At 38.1% G+C, this 21,352-nt stretch overlaps 1 pseudogene; it reads right to left on the bottom strand.

The window, feature by feature from the left end:
• The window catches only part of LOC121426115, a 55,104-nt pseudogene that overhangs the window by 8,460 nt on the left and 25,292 nt on the right, over positions 1-21,352 (bottom strand).

Genomic DNA, 21,352 nt, shown 5'->3' with positions numbered 1-21,352 from the left:
TGAAAAAGTGTAACATTTATGATTTCATGTAATAACATGAGAAAAAGGAAAGTGGGTATGTGACATCATCAGCCCACCTAATGAATATTCATTGCGATGTGCATATAACTATTTTCACAGAATATTGATAAACTTTTGAATCAAATAACTTCGTTATTTGTTATCTGATTTTGATGATATTTTCATTATTTTTCTTTGTGAATTGTACTCTATTTATTTAGATAGATCTTTAAAGGAATCTCTTCCCGTCACAAGATGGGCAGTTACGTACCCATGGAATGATAGTTCTGCTTTGATTTCCAACGGTACTGATATGTTGAATTCATTATCAGATGTCATTTGTTCAGACTCTACGCTGTTGGGATGAATAAAAAAATGAAACAAAGAAAATGCTAATGATTATATCAATGACAGAAAAAAACATTGCGTCGAAACTCAAAGCTGTAAAAATGATATATTTCATTGACGATAGTCAGTTGCAAACTAAAATGGACTGTGGAAGAGTCTGGAGCTTGAAAAGAGAAGAATGATAAGACGAGAGCGAGAGATGGATAGATAGAAAAGAACGGAGGGGGGGTCATCGGCCTTCACTTTGAATTCCATACCACTCAAAGTATACTTCTGCATCCGAGACAATCAAATAACGAATTGAAAACAATGGTAAGCGAGAATAAGTCATTTTCTACTTCAATTCCGTACCTGCCAACCCTGAATGTAAAGTCTAAGTTATCTCCGTTTCCGGGTAGATTCTCACTGCTGAATTGCAACTGTAGAATAACCTGGAGATAAGCAAAAAAAAAGGGAAATTATTGACAAGTTCAGCCGTTTTCTAAATCAAAGTTAACCTTATGTATATTTCAAATTGTAGACAAATAAATCCTATATACAGAGATTTTTTATACTTGTAAATGGCTTTTTATCCACTAAACTGTTGAACATATTATATGATTTAATTGGTAGGAATTCCTGCTTATTAATTCATTTAATTATCTTTGATTTTCTGAAGAATCATTGGCTTAAATGTTTGATACATGAAATCATTCACCAAACCTTATTCATTTCTTATGATTCGTTGATTGTTTGGTTGATATTTTGTGTTAAATATTTCGATACCTTTCGGAATTCGGATAATTGGACACAAACAACTGAGGCATATATCGAATGCAGCATGGTTGCATATACAAAACACAATGATGTCGTGGTTGTGCTAAGTCCCTATATAATTTAAAAAAAATGGTAGCTTCATACCGTAGTCCCTGCGGATAATGGATTCCCAACATCACAGCTTATCTCAGATGATTGGACGTTGTTACTACAGGTCAAGATGTTGTCCTATGAAAACAAAAGAAATATTGATGAGTAGTATTTCATGTCTTTTATATGCTTATTGTAAAGTGTAGTGCCACAAAACAGCTACAGTACGGGGGGGGGGGCATTCTCCCCCCTCCGATGAAATTTTGATGACAGCTTTTGGGGGCTTGTCAGATTTAAAATGCTTCTGTAAAAGCACCTATTTATTCAGGTAATCTATGTTCACCACTGGAACATGTCCATTTAGACATTAGCATAATCGTTGCTATTGCCTGATTGTCAACGACTTCATACTTATGTTGGTCAGATTATTTACACTAAAAATACCCCAGGCTCTAGCTATGCCATCGTCAACTATTATTCTCGAAATACAATTTTCTTTCGCTGGCAAAATGTCTCGCTCGAAAAATACAAATAGAGGAACACTGACTTGGAATGGAATCAAACATAAATGCAAGGGCATCAAGTGGCTATGACGGAAGAATCAAATGGATATCAAATTACATCTAACTGTCCTGATATATATTAAACAAATATATCAGACTTTCAAGAAAGTATAGTGGAATTATTTATCCGAGGTTGGTTTTGCACCCGAGGGGCCACTTACATTGACGAGTGGATACCATGCGCGACCAAAAAAACACGTAAAAAGGATGTCTTTTTCACGATAGGGCACGTTACGTACGTAACGTGATAAGGGTGTCAAAAAACACAAAAATAATGAAAAAAGGGTATCTATTTCGCTAGGAAAATTACGTGTTTAGGGTCGAATTTGTGGGGATGATAAAACAAAATTAAAATGTTTTATAAAGGATGTCCTTTTTGCCCCAACACTTCGTGTTTAGAGTCCGATTTGCGCGAGGTGTAGAAGGTGGGGTCGTACTAAACCAAATAAGGTAAAGCCGAAGACCGAAGGACCCGTAACAATAAAACATTCCTGTACTTGTTTAGGGGTTCATTTTAGGGAATATTTGCCAAGAGTATCGTTTTGTTTCCAATACTTGTTAAGGGTAGGGTTTCACACGCCAATACTTGTTAAGGGGTGCATTTTCAGAATATGGAAATTACGTGTTTAGGGTGCTTTTCGAGACCCCATGGTCGCGCATGGTATCCACTTGTGAATGGAAGTGGCCCCCCGGGGTTTTGCACTATTTTTCCCCGAGGGGCGAAACCCGAGGGAAATATAGTAGTTTTGCCAGTCCAACCCACTATGCTCTCGAATGAAACGCCTGATATACTTGTTTTATATCCTATTTTGAATAATTCATGATCAAAATCTATGCGCTGAGCTTGCGAAGTCCGGTTACTTGCCTTGAATTACCTACTTTTCTCCGAGCCAACGCGCTCAGCGGAACGCAGATGAGTGCCTGCGCCGACGCATCGCGGGACTTGCCCGGGTGAAAGAGCTCGCTGGCCGGTGCGCCCGAGAGTTTAGCTAAATATCCAGTTTTCTGAATTAGTGACGTCAGAATATTGGTATAGCGAAAAATATATCGAGGTCTGACGTCATGCAACATCATAGTTGAAATATATTCAGTCACATGATGCTATTTGAACCGATCAATACAGGATTCAATCTATGTAAGATATAGAATTTAATATTTAACTGTCATTCTATCATGGAATTCCTTTATTTTTCATTATTTTTTTGTAAGGCGAAGGGGGATTTAACTTGCAACTAAATTGGTAATGTGTTAATGTGGTAAAACGGTAGAAACGATATTCTTTCAAATTAAGAACTTACCGTTTGTACACGAGTGAAGCCAGTATATTGTAGTTCAGGTGGGACCTCTACGGTGAGTGTTGAAAGATATGCATCTTCTCCATTGTTTGCTATTGTGACGTCAATCGCCATAGATTCACTTGCTCCGACGATCAAACGATCTGTTCCGCTTTAAGTGTAAACGTGGACACAATGATAAAATGTATGTTATTGAACAAACACACCAAACATGCCAAATGTTTAATGAAATGAGAGAAAGGATATTGGACTAACATGCTATTCATTAAATGCAATAAGTACCGAATCATGTCAATTGAAATTTTATCTTTATTCACTTGTTTAAGGCCGATTCGTAGATAATAGTCCATAAATGTAATGGTAAAGACTTGGGGAGGGGGCGACATAGGGATAAGTATTATTTTAATTTTCATGTTGTCTTCGTTGTCTGAACCTGTTTTAGTCTCAGTTCAAACATATTGTAAATAGAACCTCGTAATATGTATATGGTATTCCTTTTCACATCAATAATCCTTTTTTCATTAATGAAATTCGTAGGTTGGTGGCTCTTATTTCTAAAATTCATATTCTTTGCTTATCTCATTTTCTTGCTATATTGCTTTTATAAACCAGTATTAAATTTGATGGTACTTTCATTTAATTTTTAAAAAAATGAACGATTTTTTTTTGTATTTGATAGCAGCTCAAGTTAAGTGTTGATATACTTACGTCGTTGCCCGAACACTTAAATTTGGTACACACGTTTGATTCATGCAATCTCGTTCAATAGGTACCTGTATGGGAATAAAAGAAATAAGAAAGATGGTGACATTGTACTGTGAATTGTCACTTTATCAATTCTCTGTGGAATTTTTGCTTATTTCGGCAGAAAGTTATCCAACATAACTTGCGTCTTGGGTGGAATTTTAGAAATAATTATTATGTTTGCTTGTATAGTGCTTTGAACTTACTTCAGGGGGCCGTTTGATAAAAAAAGTTAAAGCTTTGTCATTATTGCAGCTTCCAGGACTATGAAAGTCATTGCCTATTCAACTCATTAGTAGTTGCCATAATGGCAGAGGTACCATCGTAATCCTTTATAAAATAGGCTCCAGAAGCTTTAAGCTCTCTACAACAATGCATTATTATGATCCAGGCTTTTGATCAACTTACTGAAATCGCATTCGAATCATCACTCGCCAAGTCGCGAATTGGCAGGATTTCACCAGGAGAGGGTGTAGTTTCAGTAAGCCCGAATGCAACAGATGCCGGGATAGGGGACAGTTTATCCACAATTGAAGGCTGTAAGAAAAGTAATAACAAAAAAAAAAACAAATTGATAAACAACAAAATCAGTTCCGTTTTCATTTTTTTAATTTTTGTTGTCTCGATTACAGTGCATACTTTTGACTCGAAATAATTTCTACGATTCCTGCGGTTTCATATACTTCATAAAATCAAGACAATTAAAAAAAATGAAGAGTTACAAATGGCGATGCTGACATTTTATAAATTCTTTAAGAGGTATAGAATCATATAACGCATCTGTTCTCAATTATTATTATTATTATTATTATTATTTGTTTTGGCGTCACCTGTGCCTGGGAGGCGAAAAGCGAACTGAATCACTGTGACCCGCAGGTCTCTCCTCCCGATATAACTGAATGGGGGGAATTGATCTTCCTTTTTCATTTTATGGTCACACCCATTCTTTTTTTTTTTAGTACATACTCCTACATTGGATGAACTTATCATGCATCCTTGAATAGGCAACTGGGCAATCGGCGCCTCATCATTATATAATAATAATGGAGTTCGAATAGCTCATATCACAGTATGTCATAACGTCCCTATGCTCTTCCAAAGGACTTATTATTTCCCTGGCTTTAGCCCCGCAGCCTTTTACAGCGCGGTGACATTTCAAGGAATAAATTCCTGCCAGGTGCCCATTCACCTCACCTGGGTTGAGTGTATCATAGTGTGGATAAATTTCTTGAAGGAAATTACACCATGGCTGGGATTCGAACCCACGACCCTCTGTTTCAAAGTCAGGGTCACAACGCTCCACATAAGTGCTCATAAATGTTATCAACAGATGCAAAACATGCGTCTTAAGAGCAGGGTATGGGTGGATAAGATATATTTTGTGCGCTTCAAAGTTATCACTTCATGTAAAATCCTCGCTTCATACCTTGACGTATGCAGTGAAATTGTTGCAGTATTCTTCGTTGGCTGTCAATGTGACTGTTCGGCTCAAAGTTGATGCGTCACTTCCACCCAGGTCAAAGTTCGCCCTTCTCGTTGTCTGCCGATTGTAGTCAAGTGATATTGTATAATCGAAGTCTTGGAGAGAGAAAAACAACACTGAAACGTAAGCCTCGCCCCTAAGATGACATGTGTCCTGATCATGTTTGAAAAGTGTATGAAATCATTCTACAAAGGGTTCTGTGGCCTTACCAGTTTACCAGGTTGGACCAACAACTATATAAAACTAGAGGTGTTTCACAAAAACGTAAATGTGGGTTAGATATACAGGGTCTAAATTCGCAGTTGCGTGTTTTATAAAGTTCTTTGTTCTGTTGACGGCATAATCGTAAAGAAAACTGTTGAAACAAGATTTAAAGACGAAGAGATATACGTGAATAGTGAAATTAAGATTGGACAATTTAGTACGTTTTAAAATAAAACTTTGATTATCAATATTGTACAATATATTAAGCACCAAATGAATAACGCAAATATTACGCTTACCAATGTTTGCAGGTGCGTTCGTTCCGGAATATCTAATGCAAACTTTGACATCAAAGCTGTAAAAGCATACAGATATTTAAAAAAAGATAGAAAGAAGGTCAATATATGATTTATAATATAATCTAAAATTGTAACATTATGATGCCAACTAGTATGTGGGAAGAAAAAGGCTTGTGAAATTTGGATTTTCGTCTGCCATCGTTGCAAAAATAAAATAAACTAAAGAAAACGCTTACATTTTGGATTTCTACTTCAGCTGGATAGGGGAAAATGACTTGATTTCCGATTTAATCACTATTTTAGCAAACGAAAAGCCACGCGTATTATGAATTCCGTCATCCATTGGTTCTATAATTAAAACATTGCATTAGCACAACTAAAATTCATAAGGATTTGTTCATTATTGGTACCAAATAGAAAGCTATATAAATTGTGAATTTCACCACTATTCTGAAAAGCCGCAAAACTTCTAATAATTTCGACAGCGTTCTGGACAGAAGGAGAATCCGGAAAGATTTTGTTATTTCTATACAGTACCAACATAAATCCGCAAAGATCAATAATTTCGTCGCCCATTGAAACTATACCTAATGCTACTTAACAAGCAACACAGATTATTGCTTTCGTCATCCATTGCTACTCAAAAAACGAAACCAGATTCTTGACTTTGTCACCCATTTCTACTAAAAGCGACACAGATTGAGGATTTTGTCATCCATTGTTACTCATAAAAAGTACAGATTCCAGATTTCGTCACCCAATGCTACGTGAAGAAGCTAAGCAGATTCCAGATTTCGTCACCCGTTGCTTCTAAATAAGCGAACCAGAATCCGGATTTCGTCACCCATTGCTTCTAAAATGTGCGAACCAGATTCCGAATTTCGTCTCCCATTGCTTCTAAAGATATACGAACCAGATTCCGGATTTCGTCACCCATTGCTTCTAAAATAAGCGAACCAGATTCCGGATTTCGTCACCCATTGCTTCTAAAATAAGCGAACCAGATTTCCGTATTTCGTCACTCATTGCTTCTAAAGAACCGAATCAATTTCCGGATTTCGTCACCCGTTGCTTCTAAAATAAGCGAACCAGATTCTAGATTTCGTCACTCATTGCTACTAAAAGGAGCGAACCAGAATGCGGATTTCGTCATCCATTGCTACAAAAAAAAATCCAGATTTCGTCACACATTGCTTCTAAATAAAGCGAACCAGATTCCGGATTTCGTCACCCATTGCTTCTAAAATAAGCGAACCAGATTCTGGATTTCGTCACCCATTGCTTCTAAAAGGAGCGAACCAGATTCCAGATTTCGTCACCCATTGCTTCTAAAAGAAGCGAACCAGATTCCGGATTTCGTCACCCATTGCTTCTAAAAAAAGCGATCCAGATTCCGTATTTCGTCATCCATTGCTACTAAAAGAAGCGAACCAGATTTTGGATTTCGTCAACCATTGCTTCTAAAAGAAGCGACCAAGATTCCAGATTTCGTCACCTATTGCTTCTAAAATAAGCGAACCAGATTCCTGATTTCGTCACCCATTGTTTCTAAAAGAAGCAATCCAGATTCCGGGTTTCGTCACCCATTGCTTCTAAAATAAGCGAACCAGATTCCTGATTTCGTCACCCATTGCTTCTAAAAGAAGCGAACCAGATTCTGGATTTTGTCAACCATTGCTTCTAAAAGAAGCGAACCAGATTCCGGATTTCGTCACCCATTGCTTCTAAAAGAAGCGAACCAGATTCTGGATTTTGTCAACCATTGCTTCTAAAAGAAGCGAACCAGATTCCTGATTTCGTCACCCATTGCTTCTAAAAGAAGCGAACCAGATTCTGGATTTTGTCAACCATTGCTTCTAAAAGAAGCGAACCAGATTCTAGATTTCGTCACCCATTGCTTCTAAAAGAAGCGAACCAGTTTCTGGATTTTGTCACCCATTGCTTCTAAAATAAGCAAACCAGATTCCAGATGTTGTCACCCATTGCTTCTAAAAGAAGCAAACCAGATTCCAGGTTTCGTCACCCATTGCTTCTAAAAGAAGCGAACCAGTTTCCAGATTTCGTCACCCAGTGAAGGGATGGTGGGAATGTCAGTTGTGTGAGAGAGAGAGAGAGAGGGGGGGGGGGGGTTGAACAGACATGCTTCAATAAGATATGATTATTTACATCCGGAACTGACATACAACTTGATGCTAGAGGACCAATCTGTAAGACGTGACCAGGGCTCGAACCCCGACCCTCGGAATAAATCTGTAACTTCCCCCAAGTAGCTTGGATTACAGGTGCACGCCACCACACCCCCAGTCTTCGGATATGGATTCAAACCTAGCACGCTTACTTCCTAATAAAGAAGAAAGAATAATCCCCCATAGGCAATCACATCAGATTTGCTGTTAATGTAGGCAGACTTTCATGGCAACATAGGGACAACCCCATTACTTACCTTGTCACTGCTGTTCCGTCGGGCAGGGTGTGGCTTTTAACTTTCAGATCAAGTGATCCTGGGGTCGAGACTAGTGATCCTGTCACGTGAACGATTGGTCTAGATCTGGACGGAATACGATATTAAATATATCTATGCTAATGACGGACTGATTTGTCTTTTCTGTTAGTATCGAGACTCTCATGGACCTAGTGAACCGCTTTTCCGTCTCATCTTTAAAAAAAAATCTCCCCAAAATCAAGATATTCATGAAATGCAAGTTGACAATAATATGACATTGAAATTACATGTCAGTTTAAAATAAATATGGAAATTACTGTAAATGAACGCCAAAGCAGTAGTTTTTTTTCAAAAGAAATATGCAATTTTATATCTGAATAGGGATTTCACTATTTTTGCCAATACGCCATTAAAACCGATTATCTTTCAAGTTACTACAAAGTTATCATATTTTTCGTTCTTTGTTGTTTTGTTTGCCCCCCCCCCCCCCCATTCACCTATGCGCCTGGAGCATCTCTTATTGATTGATATTGCGCCTAATAAATTAGCATTTATTATTTATATTATTTATCTTTATATTACTGCATACTGCACTAATATGTTCAGTCCTTGTAGTTGTTTTTTTTTTCAAACATAATGGAACTCGGAATGCAAGTGTTCAGAAGAGAGGGATGTGACAGAAGTTTCTACACTGTTAGAAAATTTATCCTTAAACTAAAAGAAGTTCCTGCAGCAGAGTCTCGAGAACACCTGTAATCTTACCAGATTGCGTAATCTTACAGGAAATTGGTATTTGGTGTGTGTACTCTTACAAATTTCCTTAAATAAAACACTCTTTTCCCTTTTTTTCTAACAGACCTGTTCTGTTAAATTGCAGAAAAATTCTTGTTTCATGAATTTAAAGAATGATTCTAGTATTGCTTTCTGCAAAATCTTCTTTTATTTTTCTGTAAAATCAGGTTTTTTTAACAGTGTAGTTTATGCTAAAATATACTAAATATATTCCTTCAGGAGCAAGCCTAACACATATGCCAAGCATTGCAGCATAACAATGTCGACTGCATGAGTTAAACCATGCAATGATACATGAAAAGCGAGAAGTTTTCCTCACCATATTAAAAAAACACTGTCTATGTGTGGATGCGGAGGTGCGTGTGTGTATGAAGGTATGAGAGAGAGAGAAAAGAAAAATCGTGCTTACCTAACAAGTACTACTGTTGCTGACTTGTAGGCCCCAATAACCAAATCTATGATTTGACGAAAAGGGAAAAGGGTGTTAAGGAACTGAAAATTAAGGTATTCCAAAACACCTTTTATGATTTTAATGTCAATTATTTAGCTCGAAAGAAACACATAGCAACATGATATAACGAACCAATAGCAACACTAGAAAGGAAAGTATACGCTTGCAAACGCGTTGAAATATCCTGTCATAGACCACGTGGGAGCTATACACTTATATGATGATAAGATGGTATTTTAAATTGATTAATATCGACATACCTGGATATCTGTTATTATCCATGTCCATTCCTGCCGATAGCGATGATCCAAAAGATTGCAGACTTAGTCCGAAGTCCGACGGTTCAAGGGACTGAAAAGTGAATAACCACATCGCCAAATTATCGAGCAATATATACACAAATATTCTATAGTATATAAAAAAAAACGTTAGCACGCTGATAATAATACAATGCAATAGCAGAGCATCTACATACCTATTTTTTGGCAAAAGGTCACGAGGCGTGGAATTCATGATTATCAATACCCATTCATCACGTTCATAGTGTCCAAAAGAAGCAGGCGTTATATTATATACTATTTTGATAATCTGGACACATATCTCTCCGTTTAATTTTGGAAGATTATATGTCATTATAACAAGACATAACCTCTTTGTTCAACGAATGCATACATCATTACAAATCTTTTGCTCTAGCTAGATCGTGTATTCTTTAAACAAAGCCCTGATTTTTTTGCGTTTTCACTACTCGAAAAGTGATGGGGCAACCATACCCCCTCCCTCCCGATAGCGCCCTGAGCTAAAAGGTTCTAAGAAAATCTGGTAAAGAGTTTGTAAACAGTGATTAAAAACTTAACTTACTTGCGCGAATATAGTTGAAAGACCAAGGCGACCTTTGCTGTGGTATATGTAGACTATTCCTTCACCCGATTGACCTCCGGTAGGGGCGCTCACAGCTAAATCTGCAAGAAAAAAATGCGGATGCTGAATTGCTCAATATCCAGCATAAATATAATAACATTTAAATGTTTTATGCATTAGTTGTAGTGAAATAACTTTTCAATATACAAACGCAGCAATATACCAACCAGAATGCCGTCTCTTTTTCAAAGGGCAAAGGGAATGGTATCAACTCGTGGCTTGTACTGAACAGAATGAAACCAACAATTAACAAAATACAATTACAATTTTAATGAAGAAAAAGGAAATGTAATTATTATGTTTTTCCCCCCAATCTGAACAATTCCCGCTTTGCCAACAAACCAGACATTAAAGGGGGAAGTTAACCACGACAAAAGGGGTATTGTAAAAATGGCGTTAAAATAATTTTAAAATATTGGCAAAGGTTTGGGGGAAACCCACCACAAAATACAAAATATATTAGAATTTTAGTCATTTAATTTGTCACGTCGTATGCGAACAGCATTTCTACAAATCGTATGGGGGTTCAATGAATGGTAATTTTCTCAGATTTTTATTGTACTATCATTATATCAATACACAACTGATCTCACACCCGCTCCTAAGAAGAAAATAGGAAGTAAGTCATAGCATTATTCTATGAATATCGGATAATATTACCATTATATCCATCTTGGTTGACATCGTTGAGGGCAGCCATGCTGTATCCAAATCGAGAACTCACTTTGTAACCCTGGATAGTCGTCCCTTCGGAGAAACCAGCCTGGATAGGGGTATAACGGCAATAGGAGATTTGAGACGAAAAAGAACAGAAAATTACACAAATCCCCCCCCCCCCGACATTTGTAATCTTTAATCATATTTCAGTTATTTCTATGACTCTCAAGGAACAATTACTCAGCGTAACTTTGGACAAAGTAGTAACGAATTTTTTTAGAATCATCACAAAACCTGATGGAAAAGTGAAAATTCATCCCCCCTTCTACTCCGTCTTCCCGACGTAAATCATATATTTCATATACCGAACAATCAGTGCATATCAAAATGTGAAATACAAAAGTTGAAGAGTTTCAAGTTATAATGCACAGGCGTAGTGCACGATTCTTCTGTTAAAGAAATAGTTATATTTTCGCTCTCTTAATTCGTTTTTCATTTCCTGTCTATATTTTTGAAATGTTAGACCGCATTCATCCCTCTTCCCTCACATTTGAGGTATCCTGTCAAAAGTCCGAGCAGCATCTTTCACGCGGGATTGCCCCACGCAGCTTGCGGCCTTTCATTATCCTTCATCATAGACAAACCATTGAGGAATATTATATGAAAGCTGGTATGAAAAGACGCGCATTGCTTCTTTCTAGCGAAATTCCTGCTAAAAGCAGCGGCGCAGACAATGTAACTTACATACGGACTTTTCGCATTTCCTAAGAGGAATCTCTCAAACAGCGCCCCAATTCCTTTTAAAAATGCGGCAAGTCAAATCACAATGGAGAGCTGAGAGGCTTTTGTCGAAAGTTGATTGACCGGGACAGCATCAGAATCTCTTGACTCTGGACAACGACATATTTGCAATTGTCAGTGGCGTACCTAGGATTTTCCACAGGGAGGGGGGGGGGCAAAAACGTCCGCCCAAAAATTTGACAAGCCAAAAAAAAAGGTCTTCAATCAGAAATAAAAGATTTTGTACCAAAAAAAGGTCTTCAAGCTCGTCAGGGGGGGGGGCAATAAAGTTCTTCACGCTCATCAGGGGGCAAAAAGATCTTTCAAGCTCGTTGGGGGGGGCAGGGATACGTCCTTTGCATGGGTTGTGGCTCGTCGGGGGGGGCAGACTGCCACCCCCTGCCCCCGTAGGTACGATAGTGGCAGTTGTTCTTCCGCGGCAAATCTTCGCACGATCTGCTGTCCCAGCCCACCAACTTTCGACAAAAGCCTCTCAGTTCTCCATTGTGACCTTAATTCCATTTTCAATTACCGTGTCATAAAAGCGAAAAGTCCCTATTCCAACTAGAGTGAGAAACGTACGTGATAATATATAAATCAACATGCTTACATTTCCATCGTTGTAGAATATCCTCACTCGGCCGATATCCCATCCATTGGTGGTCTTTTCCTCGTCGATGAAGAACGGCGCACTGACAACGAGGTCCACCAAGCCGTCATCATTGAAATCGGAGACGACCAGGGTATGACCGAAGTAGGCACCGACCTGGCTTCCTGTAATGTTCAAGTAGGCGTTCATTGACGAGTCGAAGATGGATACCTATAAGTAAAAGTTAAATAACCCGGTATTATGTTTACCTTAATTTTTTTTTAATTCTGAAAATTTCTCGCATTTCTCTGTTTAGGAGAACACAGTGTCCCACAGTTTGTTCCACAGTTCGCCCCCACAGTGTGTTTGAAGTGTGGGACACAATGTAAATTATGTGAAAAACTGAAACACCTTTACATTGTTAAATCCGAATGGTGTTTCATAAAGCTGTAGGTAAGTTTCGAGCGACATCGATAACGACTGTTTTAAACCTTTCTCATGCGCTAAACCATCGTCAATGACCATTTTTTGTATACCATTTATTGTACAAGAAAGGTTCACCAGTCGCTCTTAAGTAACGAACAGCTTAATGCAACACCCACCCGAACGTTTCAACAATGTGAACCACATATCTTAATATCCTCTGCTTTTTAAACACATTGAGATCACACACAGAGTAGAGGTGTACATAACATGAAATCATCTTCACACTGTAACATTTGAGCACTTTAACAGTATGAATCACACCCTCACAAGCAGTGGCGTACCTAGGATTTTTCACGGGGGGGGGGGGCAAAATCGTACGCCAAAAAAAAAAAAAGGTCTTCAACCACAGATAAAGGATTTCGTACCAGAAAAAAAGGTCTAAACCGGATATAAAGGACATTTCACACAGCAGAAAAAAAATGACAAGCAAAAAAAAAAAGGTCTTCAACTTCTCGTCAGTGGGGGGGGGGGGGGCAGGGATAGGTACCTTCAATGGGTTGCGACTCGTCAGGGGAGGCAGTCTGCCCCCTGCCCCCCGTAGGTACGCTAGTGCTCACAAGTCATAGTTCACACTATGTGCAGTGTGGAAGGATGTGAGAGTGTTTTGGAAGTATATGATTCGTTATCTTTATCTTCACACTACGAAAGTATGAAGTTCTAAAAAAGACAGACTGCTTTATTTGACAAAATAAAACCAAACTAGTTACCATCCCGAAAGCGCCTCTTGCACGAGGTATTCCAACAGCATACTCGGGTCTAGGATCGCCTTTGAAATCTCCGAAAGCTACTGCATATCCTGATTAGAGAAGATTATGACAAATCAAAATTGATAAGAGGGAGTTGATATTTACAGTACACAGTGGAGTAATCTGTCTCTTTTGATTTTGTCCTTGGCTCCATCCGCAGTCAAGAAGGATCCCATCCGAAATCGTAAAGTCCCTTATGTTCCCATAATCGCAAAGCTGCATAGGGGTCAGGGGCGATCCATGATTTTCAAAGGGGGGGGGGGTATTTTGGTGTAAGAAAAAAAATTGACGAGCAAAAAAAACCCCAAGGTTTTTACTCACAAATCAAAGCAATGTTATTCCAGGAAAAAAATGGCATGCAAGAATTAAAAGGTCCTCACTTGCGTATCCATGGCATATATTTCATCAAAAAAAAAATATTGCGCCTCTCAAAGGGGGGGGGGGGCGGTCCGGATGTGCTCCTCTCCGGATCCGCCAATGGTAGGGATCATCACTGTCCTTATTATACTCTTGTCAATTTCTCATACAAATGAAGTGAAATTTACACGATCATAGTAATCATTCTGTTCTGAATCATCGAAATTTCACAAATTTTTTCTGTATTGAAAGCCTATTCAAATTCATCATGTATCACGCTGGGGTTTGTACTTTGACGCTGGGGTTTGTACTTTGACAGTAGGTTATAGTCCACTTGCCCCAATTTACAAGGCAATATCCTGCATGACTCAGCTCTCCTACATTCTTCCTAGCCTCTAACCATCACCCTTCCATTCCTTGATAGCTCGAAAAATGCTAGATTTAGCACTTTAGGAGCTTAATAATGACTGCAATTATGTAGCTGATTTTCAGCATTTGAGGTGTTAAAACAATGGAAAGTACAGTCATTTTTAAACCTGAAGAGCTGAAAATCAGCACCCCAAAGACAGTCACTTTTAAGTGCTGGTTGAAGAACCTTACTTTGTAGAATGTACATTGAATTTGTTATCTAGCACGTGTTTAAACGTAGAAAATATACGAACACCCTTGCTCCATGGCAGAACAACGCAAAAAAAAGAACAAACCTCGGTAGCTGTCGTCAAAAAACGTTGGTCCTTCATTCGTTCGCCTCTCGCCTTGAAGATCTGTATTTGCCACCCATATTTGTCCTTGATGGAAAGAAGAGGAGAGAATGTTTAAAAAATCTGAATAAGCATGAGATGAATTAGAATGCAAGAATTTTCATGATATCAATCTAAATTCATACTTATCCCCCCCTCTCCCCCCCTCTCACTACCCTACCCCCCCCCCCCCCTCTCATACACACACACACACACACACGCCCACGCTCTGTCTTTCGTTTCTTCTTTCTTTTTTGTTATTTCAATTATATTCACAAGATTTCATTTCCTATTTTTTTCCTCGAATTGTTTGTTTAATTGACTCTAACTCGCATTCGTTTAACCGTACATTGATTTAATCAATCACGCGGAGTTAAAAATTGATTCATCGATTAATACACATTGTTAAATCCTCTTGATTCTTTTTTACCCCTCTCCTGTCTCTCCGTCCTCCGTTTCTCTACTAGTCTGCAGGCACAGACCCTGATTGAAACTTTGATCAGCAAGTGTGTCTCCACGCAAAGACTAGCACATACAAAACTTGCTGAGAGGGCCTTCCGTACACATGACATGAGTGGGCTGCACATTCAGACCCTTAACTCGAGTGAAGGGTTTGCACAGCAGACTATTTCTCTACCCCTTGTCTATATACCCTAGTCTGCATGCACAGACCCTTGGCGTCGCAATTCGCATAGTAAGCAATACAGAGTCTGAAATAGTGAGACTATATTCACTGTGTACTGTGGTTGGCTCTCTGATTTGACAGACAGAGCTTTTGGATTTTAGTCTTTACTCTAGACCTGTTATTGGTTAGAGCGTCAAATACGAGTCTGTACTTGCAGACTATGTCTTCCATTTGCTACCCTCTATTCGTTAACAACGTTAACATACTACTCTCAGCAACTACTCGCACCGACCATCCCACTTCCCCCATCTCCTTTTAATGATAAAGGTAATCCCGAAAACATGCCACCTGTGTTTCAGGCAAACATTTCCACCGAGAATTTTCAACATATTTATCTGCCTGGGAATATCATTAAAAACACAGCAACATTACATTTATCTTGCTTACCTTGCCAAAAGAAACTTCCGGGGGCGCCGATTAATATCTCATCCTGTTCGGGAGGTAATCGAAAAAAAAACCACATTCGATCGCATTCATTGAAACATGACATTTTGTCCATGATATTTCTTAAAAGAAAAAAAGAGGTTGAATCGGGAATACAATGTATATTTTGCTTTGATCAGTGGCACGGTGCCTGGACAATAAAGTTGTTATAAATATGTATCAAAAAAAGCCAAAAGGTCCTATATTCAGCTCATCATTTTAAACATAAAAACTGTTAAGGCCCTAGCAGAAAATTAATTGCTTTTACTAACAGTTCGGCCCTTTCATTAGGATTTCAGTTTCTTTTAACATTAATAGGCAATGATTTCCCGGTTCAGGGAGCCCCAATTATATACATTGAAATAGTGAACATGTCTTCAGACAACCCAGGAAAATGTGATGCGCGAAATCGTTCAATTCAAATGCTGTAACTGCCATGCCCCCCCCCCCCGGCAGCTTCTCTCGCTCTCAAGCATGGCCATAAGTAGATTTTTTTTGTTTCCTGGGGGAGGGACAAGACGCATAATATTTTTTCGAAAAAAAAGTCAAAAGCGAGAGAGCGAAGCGACCAATCTTGACATGGGCGCGCTTTGCATTTTTTAAAGTAAAATTGAAAAAGGTGTATTAATGCACACTTTTATCACACAGAGGTATTTACCTGCTTTTGATCGACCTATTGATTGTACAGATACCATCAATATTCCCTAGTGGAATGTATGATATCAGGAATTTTAAAATGTCATGCCGAAATTTATTATATGCCCACTACAAGATCATTCCTGGTGGGTGTTTCATAAAGCTGTTCGTAAGATACGAATGACTTTACGCACGACTGTGTGAACCTTTCTTTCGCGCGTAACCATCTCCAATGAATATACCATTTACCACAAGAAAGGATCACCAGTCGTTCTTAAAGTCGCTCTTAACTTACGAACAGCTTTATGAAACGGTCACCTGGAACCTTTCCCCCCTTTTACATCATATAAGTATTGCCACAATAATTGTAAAGCAAACAATGTGAATTTCACTCTATTCAGTTCGCAACTTGACAATATAGGTAAGAATGCAATAATTCAGACTATGAACCCGTGACGTCACCGTCAATGGAATAGAGGGATCTCACCGAAGAAATATCAGCTGAAATCCCTGCCTCACAATGCGTTACACCGAAAGTACTTTGCTCGGACTCTGAAAAATAATACGAATCGATTATGGAATCATTATGAAAGATAACCTGACTATTGCAAGCCATTTTTACAAGATCTTTTTTTTCCAATTCAGTATTTTATTTGTCATGTTTATTGAATCTTTTAGAAAAAATGTCGACTTTTACAAAAACGCATGTATACATGGCTACATGCGGTATCTTGTCAAGTCGACTTTCAAAGATTATGTCGACCTCACGACAGTAACATTTGATAGAATGTCGACATGATGAGATTGTCGCACGCCATGAATGCAGTCGACACCATACCAACAAGTTCTTGACCAAATACATAATTACAATACACGTCAACAAAACTTCATCCACCGACCTTATGTAAGAACTAATGTTTCCTTGAATTCTTAACCGGTTGCCTGCTGATATTAGGAACTGCACAACTCTTTATCCATGTTATCGGTTTAAAGTAAATTGTAAATGATATCGCTTTGATAATCTGGGTTTAAATCTAGTATAGGAAATGTTCTTCTATAAAACTAGTACGAGTTATCATGTAGCTGGTCAGCCTAGTCGTGTGTGGGTGTGTGTGTGTGTGTGTATGCGTTGCACATTTGTTTTTGCTCATCTCTGTTTTTATCTGTACATATCAGTATTCTATTCTTATTATGAACAGTATATGTTCCTTCAATTTTTACATCTCATTTATTGTAGGGCCCCACTCACAAACTTTGCTATTAAGGGGTCCTCGAAAACCTCTCATACATGTTATACATTTATCCTTTTGTATTATCTGTTTATTGATTTTTAGACTTATATGTCTGGGGTTTTTTGTACAAATTAAACTTGAACTTGAACCATGTACTTACGTTGAGTGCTTCTGCATGGCTCATACAGCTCTATATTGGAGAAGTCTGAGGTGGCGATAAAACACCCCCCTATCGGCTCCCGTTTAGATTTGGTACCCCCCTCTGGTTGAATGAACCACGTGTAGAGCGGACGGCATGCCTGTATGGCAACAAACACACAAACGAAAAGTAAGGAAACATGTTTTAGATAAAGATAAACGGCATCAATAATAATAATTAACACTTTGACTTTGACGAACAGAACGACAAAAAAGTATATGTACGACAATTCTAATTTGAATTTGAAATTTGAAGGGTTTCTGTTATTGTTGTTCACATCTAACTCATTGAAGGGATGAAAACGAATTGACATTCCCCACGCGCGGCTGTGAACGGTAAAAAAATCTTGACAAGGTAAACAAAAAGTGTGATTGTCAGGAAGGGGCATGGTCTTCTGCGTTCCTAGCCAATCCGATTTTTGAAAATAATTTTAGAATTTATAAATTGTGAATTTGAAATCAAACGATGGATAGGGTACAGTGTCGGGTAAAGTGTAAAGCTCAGAAATGCAAATGACAAATACTTGTAAAATCCACACCTGTCACCCGTGTTAACAAGGGATCACAAGCACAGTAAGCATATAACACCGTGAACAATTTGATATATTGGTGCTAATGCATTTTGTTTCAAGATTATTTGGTGCAATTCTCAAATTCCAACGTGTATAAATCTTTAAGATAGTTTCCCTTTCAAAACACATCTTGTCTATATCTTAGAGGTATCACTTTACATTCATTTACACATACTTTACATATTATTTTTTTTACATTTGATACTAAATTAATTTCCAGAAATCAAAATTTGCATATGCATATAATACACTCACCAAAATTTTTCCATTTTCACCAGCACTTTTTACACTAGCACCAAACCACTGACCCGATTTGTTGGCAATGCGGTTACCCTCTTCGTTGAATTCATTGCCTGTGTGGAAAATAAATAAATCAACAATAATACATGATGAAAACGTTTTATTTACCCAGGGAAGCCACTTTAGCAACTTAGGAAACTGGTCTACCATCTGGCCCTGCATAACATAATAGGTTGGTATAACCCTTCTCCAATTTAAATGATAAGCGCCTAGCAAGAAGGCCGACGGTCCTAATTAAAAAAAAGTCTTTAGTATGACTCGGCCAGGGATTGAACCCACGACCTCCCGTCCACGAGGCAGGCGCTCTACCACTGAGCCACCATGCCAAGTATTTTGTTCTTTCAAATTAACTTGAATTTTGGAGTTATAACATGATAAATAGCGCCATACAATAATATGATAATTATATATTACATGTGTATATATATATATTGGGAGTTTTTAAATCGAAAATATGTGTTATAATTTCGGCAATCAACCATCAAATGTGTTTGATAAACCTTTCTTCCTCCTATTCATTTTTTTCGTTCTTCTCCCTTCTTCCTTCTTCTTATTCTTCTTCTTTTGTCCTCCCTTCTTCCATTTTCCTCTTCTCTTTCTCTTCTTCTTCTCTTTCTTCTTCTTCTTCTTCTCTTCCTCTTCTTCTTCTTCTTCTCTTCTTCTTATCCTTCGTATTCTTCTTCTTCCGTCCTCGTCTGCATCTTTTTCGTCGTCGTCTTACTCTTCATCGTATTCTTGCCCTTCAATTTTCACGATTCTTTCTTCTTTTCCCTTCTTTAAATCCTCCTCAATCTTCTATCCTTATTCTTTTTTTCTGATTTTTTTTGCCTCTCCGTCTTCTTCTCCCCTTTTCTCCTTCCAGCTTCTTTTCATCTCCTTTTTCTTCCCTAACGCCTACACAGCAATCCTTCCGTCATCTTGAGTATTAGATTTGATTCTGTATATTTAGTTTTGTTTTCACTTTTGTGGTCTTACCTAGCGAGTTAAAAGCTGATAGTTCCTCACACTCCCCTGGATTGGTTAATGACATCAGAGGACATCTGAATAGGGCGCCCCCTCGTGTTACATCCAATTCCTCTGTTTGATATCTCGGCGCACCAACAATAACCCTGAAATAAACAAATAAAATAAAAAATAGAATAACATTTTTACATGGAGACAATTTAATAAAGCACATAGTCTAGTTTTGAATCATGTATTATCAAATAGCAGCTTCAACATCATAATGTTGTAGTTGCTTTTATTCATTTACTTTCCGTTGTTACGTTCGCATTTTAACTAATCCGAGGGACCGTACCTATATGATTGACGGATTATTTAGATTTTTACTGGTGGCACATTCCTTCTCATTTCATTGCGTACTTTGTTTGTCTGTAAGCACAGCCTTGAGCAGAAACAGCGCTCCAAGGGGAGCAAGGTCATCCCAATGGTTCTTAAACATGTTAAAAGCAATGAAAATTACAGCATACACAGACAGGAGAAACAAAGAAAGAAAAAGAATGAAAAGAATGAAAGAAAAATACAAGTAGAAAGAAAAATACCTGTGGAAAGAAAATGACAAGTGAAAAGAAAATGTATCGTACATATACGCGGTGTATTAAACAGCTTGTTAAAAAAGTTTAAACAATATGTGTTAGAGTGAAGGGCTTCAACGTGCTTGAAATTCCAAACAGCGTTTACACAGCGATAGCTATTGTACACAGCACACTTTTAACATGACTCATTAGAGAGGGGTTGTTGTCAACAAGACAGAACACAACAAAATAAACTTGTGAAAAAATAATTTTTCAATTTCGACTTTTAAGTGTGGGTCATATCTGTACTCCATCCTGTTCATTGTACTTTATTTCTTAATTTTCTTCTTTTTATTAAAACTTCATAGGGACATGGTTAGCTTTCTGCAATGCGCTATCAAAGAACTGCCAATATTCTTAAAGAACTCGCAATAAGCTTTATGTTTTTTGTCGTTAACCCCCCCCCCCCCCCCCCTACCTTACGAAATACTCGGTGTGGTACAGCCACCCCCGTATGGCTCCAATATTGTTACGATTACTGCATTCAATCGAATATTCATTTTTACATATCGAGATCATCATGATCACCGTTGATCCAGGTGCAACTCTTATTCATGCCGGGTCATATTTGACCCAATCAGAGTCAAATTTGACCAAGGAACTGGGCTTGCTGGGCTAAGTCCCTGACGGGGCCAAAACGACCCGGACTTCCGAGATGAGTGACACGGATTCCGAATCGAGTTAAATGACCCAATGTACTGTCAAAATTGGCTCGAATCAGGGTAACAACTAAAAGGTAGCCCTTGGTCAAATCTGAGAGTAAGAGACAAAAGTAGCGCGCCAAAAAGCTTTCTAGGTTGCATAACTCTTAACTTAAAATAAAAAATCGATCATATGTTTGACGGACAAGTCCACCCCAACAAAAAGTTGTTTTGAATAAAAAGAGAAAAATCCGATGATAATAACACTGAAAATTTCATCAAAATCGGATGTAATATAAGAAAGTTATGACATTTTAAAGTTTTGCTTCATTTCACAAAACAGTTAT

Source organism: Lytechinus variegatus, chromosome 13, assembly GCF_018143015.1.
Source record: "Lytechinus variegatus isolate NC3 chromosome 13, Lvar_3.0, whole genome shotgun sequence".
In the NCBI taxonomy this organism is placed as follows: domain Eukaryota; kingdom Metazoa; phylum Echinodermata; class Echinoidea; order Temnopleuroida; family Toxopneustidae; genus Lytechinus; species Lytechinus variegatus.
Note: the sequence above shows the minus strand (reverse complement) of the source record. Positions and strands in the feature narration are given on the sequence as shown.